Below are 15,792 nucleotides of genomic sequence, written 5' to 3' on the forward strand. Positions count from 1 at the left end.
TAAAAATATATTAAAAATATTAAAAATATTTTCATATGGATATGCAATCGTATGGATATCCAAATATGTGTGGGAAAGTCATACTTCCCATACAATAAATGACCGGATTGACGAAACCGTGTTCAAAAAGGTATATAGGGTAGGTGGTGTTCAGCCTGCCAATATAATATTAAAATAATATTATATTAAACAGAAGACCGCCAGTATTAATATATGAGCATATGGTTATGAATACATATGCATATAACATATATGAAAATATATGAATATAAAAAAATATATATGGATATGAAAATATTTATATGTATATGAAATATATGGTAGGTGATGAGGATAGCCTACCATATAATATATAATATAATAATTTAATTATATTATATTAAATATGGAAATATTAAAAATATATTAAAAATATTAAAAATATTTTCATATGGATATGCAATCGTATGGATATCCAAATATGTGTGGGAAAGTCATACTTCCCATACAATAAATGACCGGATTGACGAAACCGTGTTCAAAAAGGTATATAGGGTAGGTGGTGTTCGGCCTACCAATATAATATTAAAATAATATTATATTAAACAGAAGACCGCCAGTATTAATATATGAGCATATGGTTATGAATACATATGCATATAACATATATGAAAATATATGAATATAAAAAAATATATATGGATATGAAAATATTTATATGTATATGAAATATATGGTAGGTGATGGTGATAGCCTACCATATAATATATAATATAATAATTTAATTATATTATATTAAATATGGAAATATTAAAAATATATTAAAAATATTAAAAATATTTTCATATGGATATGCAATCGTATGGATATCCAAATATGTGTGGGAAAGTCATACTTCCCATACAATAAATGACCGGATTGACGAAACCGTGTTCAAAAAGGTATATAGGGTAGGTGGTGTTCGGCCTACCAATATAATATTAAAATAATATTATATTAAACAGAAGACCGCCAGTATTAATATATAAGCATATGGTTATGAATACATATGCATATAACATATATGAAAATATATGAATATAAAAAAATATATATGGATATGAAAATATTTATATGTATATGAAATATATGGTAGGTGATGGTGATAGCCTACCATATAATATATAATATAATAATTTAATTATATTATATTAAATATGGAAATATTAAAAATATATTAAAAATATTAAAAATATTTTCATATGGATATGCAATCGTATGGATATCCAAATATGTGTGGGAAAGTCATACTTCCCATACAATAAATGACCGGATTGACGAAACCGTGTTCAAAAAGGTATATAGGGTAGGTGGTGTTCAGCCTGCCAATATAATATTAAAATAATATTATATTAAACAGAAGACCGCCAGTATTAATATATGAGCATATGGTTATGAATACATATGCATATAACATATATGAAAATATATGAATATAAAAAAATATATATGGATATGAAAATATTTATATGTATATGAAATATATGGTAGGTGATGGGGATAGCCTACCATATAATATATAATATAATAATATTTATTATATTATAATAAATATGGAAATATTAAATTATTTTCATATGGATATGGATATGGATATGGATATGGATATACATATTCATATGGATATACTAAAATATACTGAAATATACCGATGAGTATATTTAGGTGAGGGTAAAAAGGCAAATAAATACCCAGCTTGACGAAAGTGTGTTCAAAAAGGTATATAGGGTAGGTGGTGTCGTCCTACCAATATAGTATATTATTTATATTATATGAATATACTAAAATACCGATGAGTATTTTTAGGTGAGGGAAAGAAGGCAAATAAATACCCAGCTTGACGAAAGTGTGGTCAAAAAGGTATATATGGTAGGTGGTGTAAGCCTATCTATATAATATAACATACTATATTATATATTATATATACACTATATTGTATACTTAGATAATATCGTTGAAGCGTCTACGTCTTATTATAAATTATAATTTGACAAGTTTCCAATTATTATCGTTAATTTCTGGTTCTAGGCAAATAAAAATTTCTTTTTATTATATCCTAGTAAGTATATGGAATTAAATTTAATTTCATATACGTATATGATAATAGTAGTAATATTATTATTATTATTATTGTATAAATAAATATGAATAAACTATATATATGAAAATATATAAATATATGAAAATTAAAAAGTGCTTAGTTTTATATCATATAAAACTAGACTTTTATATACAAAGAAAATAAATTTTAAATTTATTATCAAAATACATATGCGATAATTTTATTATAAAATTAAGCAAATATATATATGTGAATATATACAAATTGTTGTATGTGAAAATATAAAGATATTTTAGAATTAAATATATGCATAATATTGTATTTTATTAAAAAAAATATTAAAGAAGGCTTATATAAATAAAAAGACCGCCCGCTCATATAAATACCCTAACACAAACGAGGGTTTAAGAAAAAGCCATGAAAAAAATATACCCTGAGGTGTATGCGTTGGGCACCCGAGGGATATATTATAAATATATATATATATATATATATTTTAATAAATGAACGAATATTGAATGCCATATAATAATTGGCCAAATTCGTTAATATTTTAATTTATACAAATATTTGCAATATTTATTTTCTATATATCAATATGAAAATGAAATATATCAAAGATATAAACATTATTCTGGTTGATCCTGCCAGTAGTTATATGCTTGTCTCAAAGATTAAGCCATGCATGTCTAAGTACACACGCATTAAAAGTGAAACCGCAAAAGGCTCATTATATCAGTTATGGTTCCTTAGATCGTTAACAGTTACTTGGATAACTGTGGTAATTCTAGAGCTAATACATGCAATTAAAACATGAACCTTATGGGACATGTGCTTTTATTAGGCTAAAACCAAGCGATCGCAAGATCGTTATATTGGTTGAACTCTAGATAACATGCAGATCGTATGGTCTTGTACCGACGACAGATCTTTCAAATGTCTGCCCTATCAACTTTTGATGGTAGTATCTAGGACTACCATGGTTGCAACGGGTAACGGGGAATCAGGGTTCGATTCCGGAGAGGGAGCCTGAGAAACGGCTACCACATCTAAGGAAGGCAGCAGGCGCGTAAATTACCCACTCCCAGCTCGGGGAGGTAGTGACGAAAAATAACAATACAGGACTCATATCCGAGGCCCTGTAATTGGAATGAGTACACTTTAAATCCTTTAACAAGGACCAATTGGAGGGCAAGTCTGGTGCCAGCAGCCGCGGTAATTCCAGCTCCAATAGCGTATATTAAAGTTGTTGCGGTTAAAACGTTCGTAGTTGAACTTGTGCTTCATACGGGTAGTACAACATACAATTGTAGTTAGTACTATACCTTTATGTATGTAAGCGTATTACCGGTGGAGTTCTTATATATGTTTAAATACTTGTATTTTTTCATATGTTCCTCCTATTTAAAAACCTGCATTAGTGCTCTTAAACGAGTGTTATTGTGGGCCGGTACAATTACTTTGAACAAATTAGAGTGCTTAAAGCAGGCTTCAAATGCCTGAATATTCTGTGCATGGGATAATGAAATAAGACCTCTGTTCTGCTTTCATTGGTTTTCAGATCAAGAGGTAATGATTAATAGAAGCAGTTTGGGGGCATTAGTATTACGACGCGAGAGGTGAAATTCTTGGACCGTCGTAAGACTAACTTAAGCGAAAGCATTTGCCAAAGATGTTTTCATTAATCAAGAACGAAAGTTAGAGGTTCGAAGGCGATCAGATACCGCCCTAGTTCTAACCATAAACGATGCCAGCTAGCAATTGGGTGTAGCTACTTTTATGGCTCTCTCAGTCGCTTCCCGGGAAACCAAAGCTTTTGGGCTCCGGGGGAAGTATGGTTGCAAAGCTGAAACTTAAAGGAATTGACGGAAGGGCACCACCAGGAGTGGAGCCTGCGGCTTAATTTGACTCAACACGGGAAAACTTACCAGGTCCGAACATAAGTGTGTAAGACAGATTGATAGCTCTTTCTCGAATCTATGGGTGGTGGTGCATGGCCGTTCTTAGTTCGTGGAGTGATTTGTCTGGTTAATTCCGATAACGAACGAGACTCAAATATATTAAATAGATATCTTCAGGATTATGGTGTTGAAGCTTATATAGCCTTCATTCATGGTAGCAGTAAAATGTTTATTGTGTTTGAATGTGTTTATATAAGTGGAGCCGTACCTGTTGGTTTGTCCCATTATAAGGATACTAGCTTCTTAAATGGACAAATTGCGTCTAGCAATAATGAGATTGAGCAATAACAGGTCTGTGATGCCCTTAGATGTCCTGGGCTGCACGCGCGCTACAATGAAAGTATCAACGTGTATTTCCTAGACCGAGAGGTCCGGGTAAACCGCTGAACCACTTTCATGCTTGGGATTGTGAACTGAAACTGTTCACATGAACTTGGAATTCCTAGTAAGTGTGAGTCATTAACTCGCATTGATTACGTCCCTGCCCTTTGTGCACACCGCCCGTCGCTACTACCGATTGAATTATTTAGTGAGGTCTCCGGACGTGATCACTGTGACGCCTTGTGTGTTACGGTTGTTTCGCAGAAGTTGACCGAACTTGATTATTTAGAGGAAGTAAAAGTCGTAACAAGGTTTCCGTAGGTGAACCTGCGGAAGGATCATTATTGAATGAATCTTATCCGTTATTAAAATATTTATTATATATAAATATATAAATAAAAATTACCCAAAAATAAAAGACATATATATTATATTGAATATATAGACCATTTGTTGTCTTCAATATAAATTGCGTGTATATTTAATTAATATACATGCGTTGCGTGATGTATTGTTCATATTAAATTATGCGCATACATTGATAAATGCAACACCTAAAATATACATTGTTGTACCTGATATACAGGTTAATGCTTTATATAATATTAAAACAATATAAATTATATTTATATTGATTATATAAAACTAAGACATTTCGCAACAATTATTTTAGGTATATAAAAAAATTAAACATATTTTATATGTTTAAATATAGACGAATATATTGAATATAAATTGCGTGTATATTTAATTAATATACATGCGTTGCGTGATGTATTGTTCATATTAAATTATGCGCATACATTGATAAATGCAACACCTAAAATATACATTGTTGTACCTGATATACAGGTTAATGCTTTATATAATATTAAAACAATATAAATTATATTTATATTGATTATATAAAACTAAGACATTTCGCAACAATTATTTTAGGTATAAAAATAACTTTATTGAAGGAATTGATATATGCCAGTTAAATGGTGTATTTTTAATTTCTTTCAATAAAAACATAATTGACGAATTGTATATTTATATATATTTATAAAACTCTAAGCGGTGGATCACTCGGCTCATGGGTCGATGAAGAACGCAGCAAACTGTGCGTCATCGTGTGAACTGCAGGACACATGAACATCGACATTTTGAACGCATATCGCAGTCCATGCTGTTATGTACTTTAATTAATTTTATAGTGCTGCTTGGACTACATATGGTTGAGGGTTGTAAGACTATGCTAATAAAGTTGCTTATTATTATATATTTTTATAATGATATGCATATGGTATATTATTGGATATATTTATATATTCATAATATTAAATATAAAAGCAATTATCTCAAATATTTATAAAAGAAAAAATGAAGATATACAATTCTTTCTTTTTTCAATTCAAATAATACTGAGAAATGTCTAGCATAAAAAAAATTAAATTTTTTTTAACTAGAATTGTCTCTTATTTAAAGATGCGAAAATTGAAAATATATCAAATATATTGTTCTTCATAGAGATATATTGTTTATATATATATATACATTGCTTTATACAACCTCAACTCATATGGGACTACCCCCTGAATTTAAGCATATTAATTAGGGGAGGAAAAGAAACTAACAAGGATTTTCTTAGTAGCGGCGAGCGAAAAGAAATCAGTTCAGCACTAAGTCACTTTGTCTATATGGCAAATGTGAGATGCAGTGTATGGAGCGTCAATATTCTAGTATGAGAAATTAACGATTTAAGTCCTTCTTAAATGAGGCCATTTACCCATAGAGGGTGCCAGGCCCGTATAACGTTAATGATTACTAGATGATGTTTCCAAAGAGTCGTGTTGCTTGATAGTGCAGCACTAAGTGGGTGGTAAACTCCATCTAAAACTAAATATAACCATGAGACCGATAGTAAACAAGTACCGTGAGGGAAAGTTGAAAAGAACTCTGAATAGAGAGTTAAATAGTACGTGAAACTGCTTAGAGGTTAAGCCCGATGAACCTGAATATCCATTATGGAAAATTCATCATTAAAGTTATAATATTTAAATAATATTATAGAAATAGTGTGCATTTTTTCCATATAAGGACATTGTAATCTATTAACATATATAATTTATCATAAAATATGACTTATAGTTTATTCAAATTATTATGCTTGCATTTTAACATAGGATAAATGTCATTAATTTGATAAAGTGTTGATAGATTAATAAGAATACAGTGCGTTAATTTTTCGGAATTATATAATGGCATAATTATCATTGATTTTTGTGTTTATTATATGCACTTGTATGATTAACAATGCGAAAGATTCAGGATACCTTCGGGACCCGTCTTGAAACACGGACCAAGGAGTCTAACATATGTGCAAGTTATTGGGATATAAACCTAATAGCGTAATTAACTTGACTATTAATGGGATTAGTTTTTTAACTATTTTATAGTTAATTAACACAATCCCGGGGCGTTCTATATAGTTATGTATAATAATATTTATATTATTTATGCCTCTAACTGGAACGTACCTTGAGCAGATATGCTGTGACCCGAAAGATGGTGAACTATACTTGATCAGGTTGAAGTCAGGGGAAACCCTGATGGAAGACCGAAACAGTTCTGACGTGCAAATCGATTGTCAGAATTGAGTATAGGGGCGAAAGACCAATCGAACCATCTAGTAGCTGGTTCCTTCCGAAGTTTCCCTCAGGATAGCTGGTGCATTTTAATGTTATATAAAATAATCTTATCTGGTAAAGCGAATGATTAGAGGCCTTAGGGTCGAAACGATCTTAACCTATTCTCAAACTTTAAATGGGTAAGAACCTTAACTTTCTTGATATGAAGTTTAAGGTTATGATATAATGTGCCCAGTGGGCCACTTTTGGTAAGCAGAACTGGCGCTGTGGGATGAACCAAACGTAATGTTACGGTGCCCAAATTAACAACTCATGCAGAAACCATGAAAGGCGTTGGTTGCTTAAAACAGCAGGACGGTGATCATGGAAGTCGAAATCCGCTAAGGAGTGTGTAACAACTCACCTGCCGAAGCAACTAGCCCTTAAAATGGATGGCGCTTAAGTTGTATACCTATACATTACCGCTAAAGTAGATGATTTATATTACTTGTAATATAAATTTTGAAACTTTAGTGAGTAGGAAGGTACAATGGTATGCGTAGAAGTGTTTGGCGTAAGCCTGCATGGAGCTGCTATTGGTACAGATCTTGGTGGTAGTAGCAAATAATCGAATGAGACCTTGGAGGACTGAAGTGGAGAAGGGTTTCGTGTGAACAGTGGTTGATCACGAGTTAGTCGGTCCTAAGTTCAAGGCGAAAGCCGAAAATTTTCAAGTAAAAATAAATATTACAATTATTGTGAAAATTATATACTTGAATAATTTTGAACGAAAGGGAATACGGTTCCAATTCCGTAACCTGTTGAGTATCCGTTTGTTATTAAATATGGGCCTCGTGCTCATCCTGGCAACAGGAACGACCATAAAGAAGCCGTCGAGAGATATCGGAAGAGTTTTCTTTTCTGTTTTATAGTCGTACTACCATGGAAGTCTTTCGCAGAGAGATATGGTAGATGGGCTAGAAGAGCATGACATATACTGTTGTGTCGATATTTTCTCCTCGGACCTTGAAAATTTATGGTGGGGATACGCAAACTTCTCAACAGGCCGTACCAATATCCGCAGCTGGTCTCCAAGGTGAAGAGTCTCTAGTCGATAGAATAATGTAGGTAAGGGAAGTCGGCAAATTAGATCCGTAACTTCGGGATAAGGATTGGCTCTGAAGATTGAGATAGTCGGGCTTGATTGGGAAACAATAATATGGTTTATGTGCTCGTTCTGGGTAAATAGAGTTATAATCATTTATGGTTGTAACTTGTTCCCCGGATAGTTTAGTTACGTATCCAATTGTGGAACTTTCTTGCTAAAATTTTTAAGAATACTAGTTGGGTCAAACCAATTAGTTCTTATTAATTATAACGATTATCAATTAACAATCAATTCAGAACTGGCACGGACTTGGGGAATCCGACTGTCTAATTAAAACAAAGCATTGTGATGGCCCTAGCGGGTGTTGACACAATGTGATTTCTGCCCAGTGCTCTGAATGTCAAAGTGAAGAAATTCAAGTAAGCGCGGGTCAACGGCGGGAGTAACTATGACTCTCTTAAGGTAGCCAAATGCCTCGTCATCTAATTAGTGACGCGCATGAATGGATTAACGAGATTCCTTCTGTCCCTATCTACTATCTAGCGAAACCACAGCCAAGGGAACGGGCTTGGAATAATTAGCGGGGAAAGAAGACCCTTTTGAGCTTGACTCTAATCTGGCAGTGTAAGGAGACATAAGAGGTGTAGAATAAGTGGGAGATATTAGACTTCGGTTTGGTATCGACAATGAAATACCACTACTCTTATTGTTTCCTTACTTACTTGATTAAATGGAACGTGTATCATTTCCTAGCCATTATACGGATATATTTATTATATCTTATGGTATTGGGTTTTGATGCAAGCTTCTTGATCAAAGTATCACGAGTTTGTTATATAATCGCAAACAAATTCTTTAATGAGAGATGCATTCATGTATTATCGATTTGAAAATTTGGTATAACTCCAATTACTCAGGTATGATCCAATTCAAGGACATTGCCAGGTAGGGAGTTTGACTGGGGCGGTACATCTCTCAAATAATAACGGAGGTGTCCCAAGGCCAGCTCAGTGCGGACAGAAACCACACATAGAGCAAAAGGGCAAATGCTGACTTGATCTCGGTGTTCAGTACACACAGGGACAGCAAAAGCTCGGCCTATCGATCCTTTTGGTTTAAAGAGTTTTTAACAAGAGGTGTCAGAAAAGTTACCATAGGGATAACTGGCTTGTGGCGGCCAAGCGTTCATAGCGACGTCGCTTTTTGATCCTTCGATGTCGGCTCTTCCTATCATTGTGAAGCAAAATTCACCAAGCGTTGGATTGTTCACCCATGCAAGGGAACGTGAGCTGGGTTTAGACCGTCGTGAGACAGGTTAGTTTTACCCTACTAATGACAAAACGTTGTTGCGACAGCATTCCTGCGTAGTACGAGAGGAACCGCAGGTACGGACCAATGGCACAATACTTGTTCGAGCGAACAGTGGTATGACGCTACGTCCGTTGGATTATGCCTGAACGCCTCTAAGGTCGTATCCGTGCTGGACTGCAATGATAAATAAGGGGCAATTTGCATTGTATGGCTTCTAAACCATTTAAAGTTTATTATTTATATTTTAAACGACAATGGATGTGATGCCAATGTAATTTGTAACATAGTAAATTGGGAGGATCTTTGATCACCTGATGCCATGCTAGTTACATATGAAAACATTATTTAATACAATGACAAAGCCTAGAATCAATTGTAAACGACTTTTGTAACGGGCAAGGTGTTGTAAGTGGTTGAGCAGCTGCCATACTGCGATCCACTGAAGCTTATCCTTTGCTTGATGATTCGAAATATAAAAAAAATGTAAATATGCATGTGTAAATATGTATATTTAGTATAAAAAATCTTTATATGCTATATCTAAGAAAGCATATAAGGATTTATCACGGGTTGTCCACGTTTCCCTACTAATTGTGGCCTACTAACTGTTTCGTCATCTTATTAGTGACGTGAAAAATGAAAATAATATTTTTCATTTATATTGTTATAAGTCTTAAACCTTAAGACGGCGGGAGTTGAATTACTTTCGTTTAGGTAGCCAAATGCCTCGTCATCTTATTAGTGACGTGAAAAATGAAAATAATATTTTTCATTTATATTGTTATAAGTCTTAAACCTTATAACGGCGGAAGATGAATTACTTTCTTTTAGGTAGCCAAATGCCTCGTCATCTTATTAGTGACGTGAAAAATGAAAATAATATTTTTCATTTATATTGTTATAAGTCTTAAACTTTAAGACGGCGGGAGTTGAATTACTTTCGCATAGGTAGCCAAATGCCTCGTCATCTTATTAGTGACGCGCATGATTCAATTCAAGAGATTCCTTCTGTCCCTATTTAAAACCTCACGGATATTAAAAATATTAAACATATATTGTTATAAGTCTTAAACCTTAAGACGGCGGGAGTTGAATTACTTTCGCATAGGTAGCCAAATGCCTCGTCATCTTATTAGTGACGCGCATGATTCAATTCAAGAGATTCCTTCTGTCCCTATTTAAAACCTCACGGATATTAAAAATATTAAACATATATTGTTATAAGTCTTAAACCTTAAGACGGCGGGAGTTGAATTACTTTCGCATAGGTAGCCAAATGCCTCGTCATCTTATTAGTGACGTGAAAAATGAAAATAATATTTTTCATTTATATTGTTATAAGTCTTAAACTTTAAGACGGCGGGAGTTGAATTACTTTCGCATAGGTAGCCAAATGCCTCGTCATCTTATTAGTGACGTGAAAAATGAAAATAATATTTTTCATTTATATTGTTATAAGTCTTAAACCTTATAACGGCGGAAGATGAATTACTTTCGTTTAGGTAGCCAAATGCCTCGTCATCTTAATAGTGACGTGAAAAATGAAAATAATATTTTTCATTTATATTGTTATAAGTCTTAAACTTTAAGACGGCGGGAGTTGAATTACTTTCGCATAGGTAGCCAAATGCCTCGTCATCTTATTAGTGACGTGAAAAATGAAAATAATATTTTTCATTTATATTGTTATAAGTCTTAAACCTTATAACGGCGGAAGATGAATTACTTTCGTTTAGGTAGCCAAATGCCTCGTCATCTTATTAGTGACGTGAAAAATGAAAATAATATTTTTCATTTATATTGTTATAAGTCTTAAACTTTAAGACGGCGGGAGTTGAATTACTTTCGCATAGGTAGCCAAATGCCTTGTCATCTTATTAGTGACGCGCATGATTCAATTCAAGAGATTCCTTCTGTCCCTATTTAAAACCTCACGGATATTAAAAATATTAAACATATATTGTTATAAGTCTTAAACCTTAAGACGGCGGGAGTTGAATTACTTTCGCATAGGTAGCCAAATGCCTCGTCATCTTATTAGTGACGCGCATGATTCAATTCAAGAGATTCCTTCTGTCCCTATTTAAAACCTCACGGATATTAAAAATATTAAACATATATTGTTATAAGTCTTAAACCTTAAGACGGCGGGAGTTGAATTACTTTCGCATAGGTAGCCAAATGCCTCGTCATCTTATTAGTGACGCGCATGATTCAATTCAAGAGATTCCTTCTGTCCCTATTTAAAACCTCACGGATATTAAAAATATTAAACATATATTGTTATAAGTCTTAAACCTTAAGACGGCGGGAGTTGAATTACTTTCGCATAGGTAGCCAAATGCCTTGTCATCTTATTAGTGACGCGCATGATTCAATTCAAGAGATTCCTTCTGTCCCTATTTAAAACCTCACGGATATTAAAAATATTAAACATATATTGTTATAAGTCTTAAACCTTAAGACGGCGGGAGTTGAATTACTTTCGCATAGGTAGCCAAATGCCTCGTCATCTTATTAGTGACGCGCATGATTCAATTCAAGAGATTCCTTCTGTCCCTATTTAAAACCTCACGGATATTAAAAATATTAAACATATATTGTTATAAGTCTTAAACCTTAAGACGGCGGGAGTTGAATTACTTTCGCATAGGTAGCCAAATGCCTCGTCATCTTATTAGTGACGCGCATGATTCAATTCAAGAGATTCCTTCTGTCCCTATTTAAAACCTCACGGATATTAAAAATATTAAACATATATTGTTATAAGTCTTAAACCTTAAGACGGCGGGAGTTGAATTACTTTCGCATAGGTAGCCAAATGCCTCGTCATCTTATTAGTGACGCGCATGATTCAATTCAAGAGATTCCTTCTGTCCCTATTTAAAACCTCACGGATATTAAAAATATTAAACATATATTGTTATAAGTCTTAAACCTTAAGACGGCGGGAGTTGAATTACTTTCGCATAGGTAGCCAAATGCCTCGTCATCTTATTAGTGACGCGCATGATTCAATTCAAGAGATTCCTTCTGTCCCTATTTAAAAACTCACGAATATTAAAAATATTAAAAATATTTTCATATGGATATGCAATCGTATGGATATCCAAATATGTGTGGGAAAGTCGTACTTCCTATACGATAAATGACCGGATTGACGAAACCGTGTTCAAAAAGGTATATAGGGTAGGTGGTGTTCGGCCTACCAATATAATATTAAAATAATATTATATTAAACAGAAGATCGCCAGTATTAATATATAAGCATATGGTTATGAATACATATGCATATAACATATATGAAAATATATGAATATATAAAAAAAAATATATATGAATATGAAAATATTTATATGTATATGGAATATATGGTAGGTGATGATGTTAGCCTACCATATAATATATAATATAATAATTTAATTATATTATATTAAATATGGAAATATTAAAAATATATTAAAAATATTAAAAATATTTTCATATGGATATGCAATCGTATGGATATCCAAATATGTGTGGGAAAGTCATACTTCCCATACAATAAATGACCGGATTGACGAAACCGTGTTCAAAAAGGTATATAGGGTAGGTGGTGTTCAGCCTGCCAATATAATATTAAAATAATATTATATTAAACAGAAGACCGCCAGTATTAATATATGAGCATATGGTTATGAATACATATGCATATAACATATATGAAAATATATGAATATAAAAAAATATATATGGATATGAAAATATTTATATGTATATGAAATATATGGTAGGTGATGAGGATAGCCTACCATATAATATATAATATAATAATTTAATTATATTATATTAAATATGGAAATATTAAAAATATATTAAAAATATTAAAAATATTTTCATATGGATATGCAATCGTATGGATATCCAAATATGTGTGGGAAAGTCATACTTCCCATACAATAAATGACCGGATTGACGAAACCGTGTTCAAAAAGGTATATAGGGTAGGTGGTGTTCGGCCTACCAATATAATATTAAAATAATATTATATTAAACAGAAGACCGCCAGTATTAATATATGAGCATATGGTTATGAATACATATGCATATAACATATATGAAAATATATGAATATAAAAAAATATATATGGATATGAAAATATTTATATGTATATGAAATATATGGTAGGTGATGGTGATAGCCTACCATATAATATATAATATAATAATTTAATTATATTATATTAAATATGGAAATATTAAAAATATATTAAAAATATTAAAAATATTTTCATATGGATATGCAATCGTATGGATATCCAAATATGTGTGGGAAAGTCATACTTCCCATACAATAAATGACCGGATTGACGAAACCGTGTTCAAAAAGGTATATAGGGTAGGTGGTGTTCGGCCTACCAATATAATATTAAAATAATATTATATTAAACAGAAGACCGCCAGTATTAATATATAAGCATATGGTTATGAATACATATGCATATAACATATATGAAAATATATGAATATAAAAAAATATATATGGATATGAAAATATTTATATGTATATGAAATATATGGTAGGTGATGGTGATAGCCTACCATATAATATATAATATAATAATTTAATTATATTATATTAAATATGGAAATATTAAAAATATATTAAAAATATTAAAAATATTTTCATATGGATATGCAATCGTATGGATATCCAAATATGTGTGGGAAAGTCATACTTCCCATACAATAAATGACCGGATTGACGAAACCGTGTTCAAAAAGGTATATAGGGTAGGTGGTGTTCAGCCTGCCAATATAATATTAAAATAATATTATATTAAACAGAAGATCGCCAGTATTAATATATAAGCATATGGTTATGAATACATATGCATATAACATATATGAAAATATATGAATATAAAAAAAAATATATATGAATATGAAAATATTTATATGTATATGGAATATATGGTAGGTGATGATGTTAGCCTACCATATAATATATAATATAATAATTTAATTATATTATATTAAATATGGAAATATTAAAAATATATTAAAAATATGAAACATATATTCATATGGATATGCAATCGTATGGATATCCAAATATGTGTGGGAAAGTCATACTTCCCATACAATAAATGACCGGATTGACGAAACCGTGTTCAAAAAGGTATATAGGGTAGGTGGTGTTCAGCCTGCCAATATAATATTAAAATAATATTATATTAAACAGAAGATCGCCAGTATTAATATATAAGCATATGGTTATGAATACATATGCATATAACATATATGAAAATATATGAATATATAAAAAAAATATATATGAATATGAAAATATTTATATGTATATGGAATATATGGTAGGTGATGATGTTAGCCTACCATATAATATATAATATAATAATTTAATTATATTATATTAAATATGGAAATATTAAAAATATATTAAAAATATTAAAAATATTTTCATATGGATATGCAATCGTATGGATATCCAAATATGTGTGGGAAAGTCATACTTCCCATACAATAAATGACCGGATTGACGAAACCGTGTTCAAAAAGGTATATAGGGTAGGTGGTGTTCAGCCTGCCAATATAATATTAAAATAATATTATATTAAACAGAAGACCGCCAGTATTAATATATGAGCATATGGTTATGAATACATATGCATATAACATATATGAAAATATATGAATATAAAAAAATATATATGGATATGAAAATATTTATATGTATATGAAATATATGGTAGGTGATGAGGATAGCCTACCATATAATATATAATATAATAATTTAATTATATTATATTAAATATGGAAATATTAAAAATATATTAAAAATATTAAAAATATTTTCATATGGATATGCAATCGTATGGATATCCAAATATGTGTGGGAAAGTCATACTTCCCATACAATAAATGACCGGATTGACGAAACCGTGTTCAAAAAGGTATATAGGGTAGGTGGTGTTCGGCCTACCAATATAATATTAAAATAATATTATATTAAACAGAAGACCGCCAGTATTAATATATGAGCATATGGTTATGAATACATATGCATATAACATATATGAAAATATATGAATATAAAAAAATATATATGGATATGAAAATATTTATATGTATATGAAATATATGGTAGGTGATGGTGATAGCCTACCATATAATATATAATATAATAATTTAATTATATTATATTAAATATGGAAATATTAAAAATATATTAAAAATATTAAAAATATTTTCATATGGATATGCAATCGTATGGATATCCAAATATGTGTGGGAAAGTCATACTTCCCATACAATAAATGACCGGATTGACGAAACCGTGTTCAAAAAGGTATATAGGGTAGGTGGTGTTCGGCCTACCAATATAATATTAAAATAATA

General features: G+C 31.3%; 3 non-coding genes across 3 annotated transcripts; all 3 read left to right on the top strand.

Moving 5' to 3' along the window:
* The first annotated feature begins 2,711 nt into the window (after positions 1-2,711).
* LOC138927343 (small subunit ribosomal RNA) lies at positions 2,712-4,706 on the top strand. Its single transcript, XR_011443859.1, has one exon. It is a non-coding gene; the product is annotated as a small subunit ribosomal RNA (ribosomal RNA).
* Positions 4,707-5,413: 707 nt separating this feature from the next.
* On the top strand, positions 5,414-5,592 carry LOC138927341 (5.8S ribosomal RNA). The gene has a single exon (XR_011443857.1). It is a non-coding gene; the product is annotated as a 5.8S ribosomal RNA (ribosomal RNA).
* A 320-nt stretch (positions 5,593-5,912) lies between these two features.
* Positions 5,913-9,862, top strand: LOC138927337 (large subunit ribosomal RNA). Its single transcript, XR_011443853.1, has one exon. It is a non-coding gene; the product is annotated as a large subunit ribosomal RNA (ribosomal RNA).
* Positions 9,863-15,792: the final 5,930 nt, after the last annotated feature.

Source organism: Drosophila bipectinata, unplaced genomic scaffold (assembly GCF_030179905.1).
Source record: "Drosophila bipectinata strain 14024-0381.07 unplaced genomic scaffold, DbipHiC1v2 scaffold_221, whole genome shotgun sequence".
Lineage (NCBI taxonomy): Eukaryota > Metazoa > Arthropoda > Insecta > Diptera > Drosophilidae > Drosophila > Drosophila bipectinata.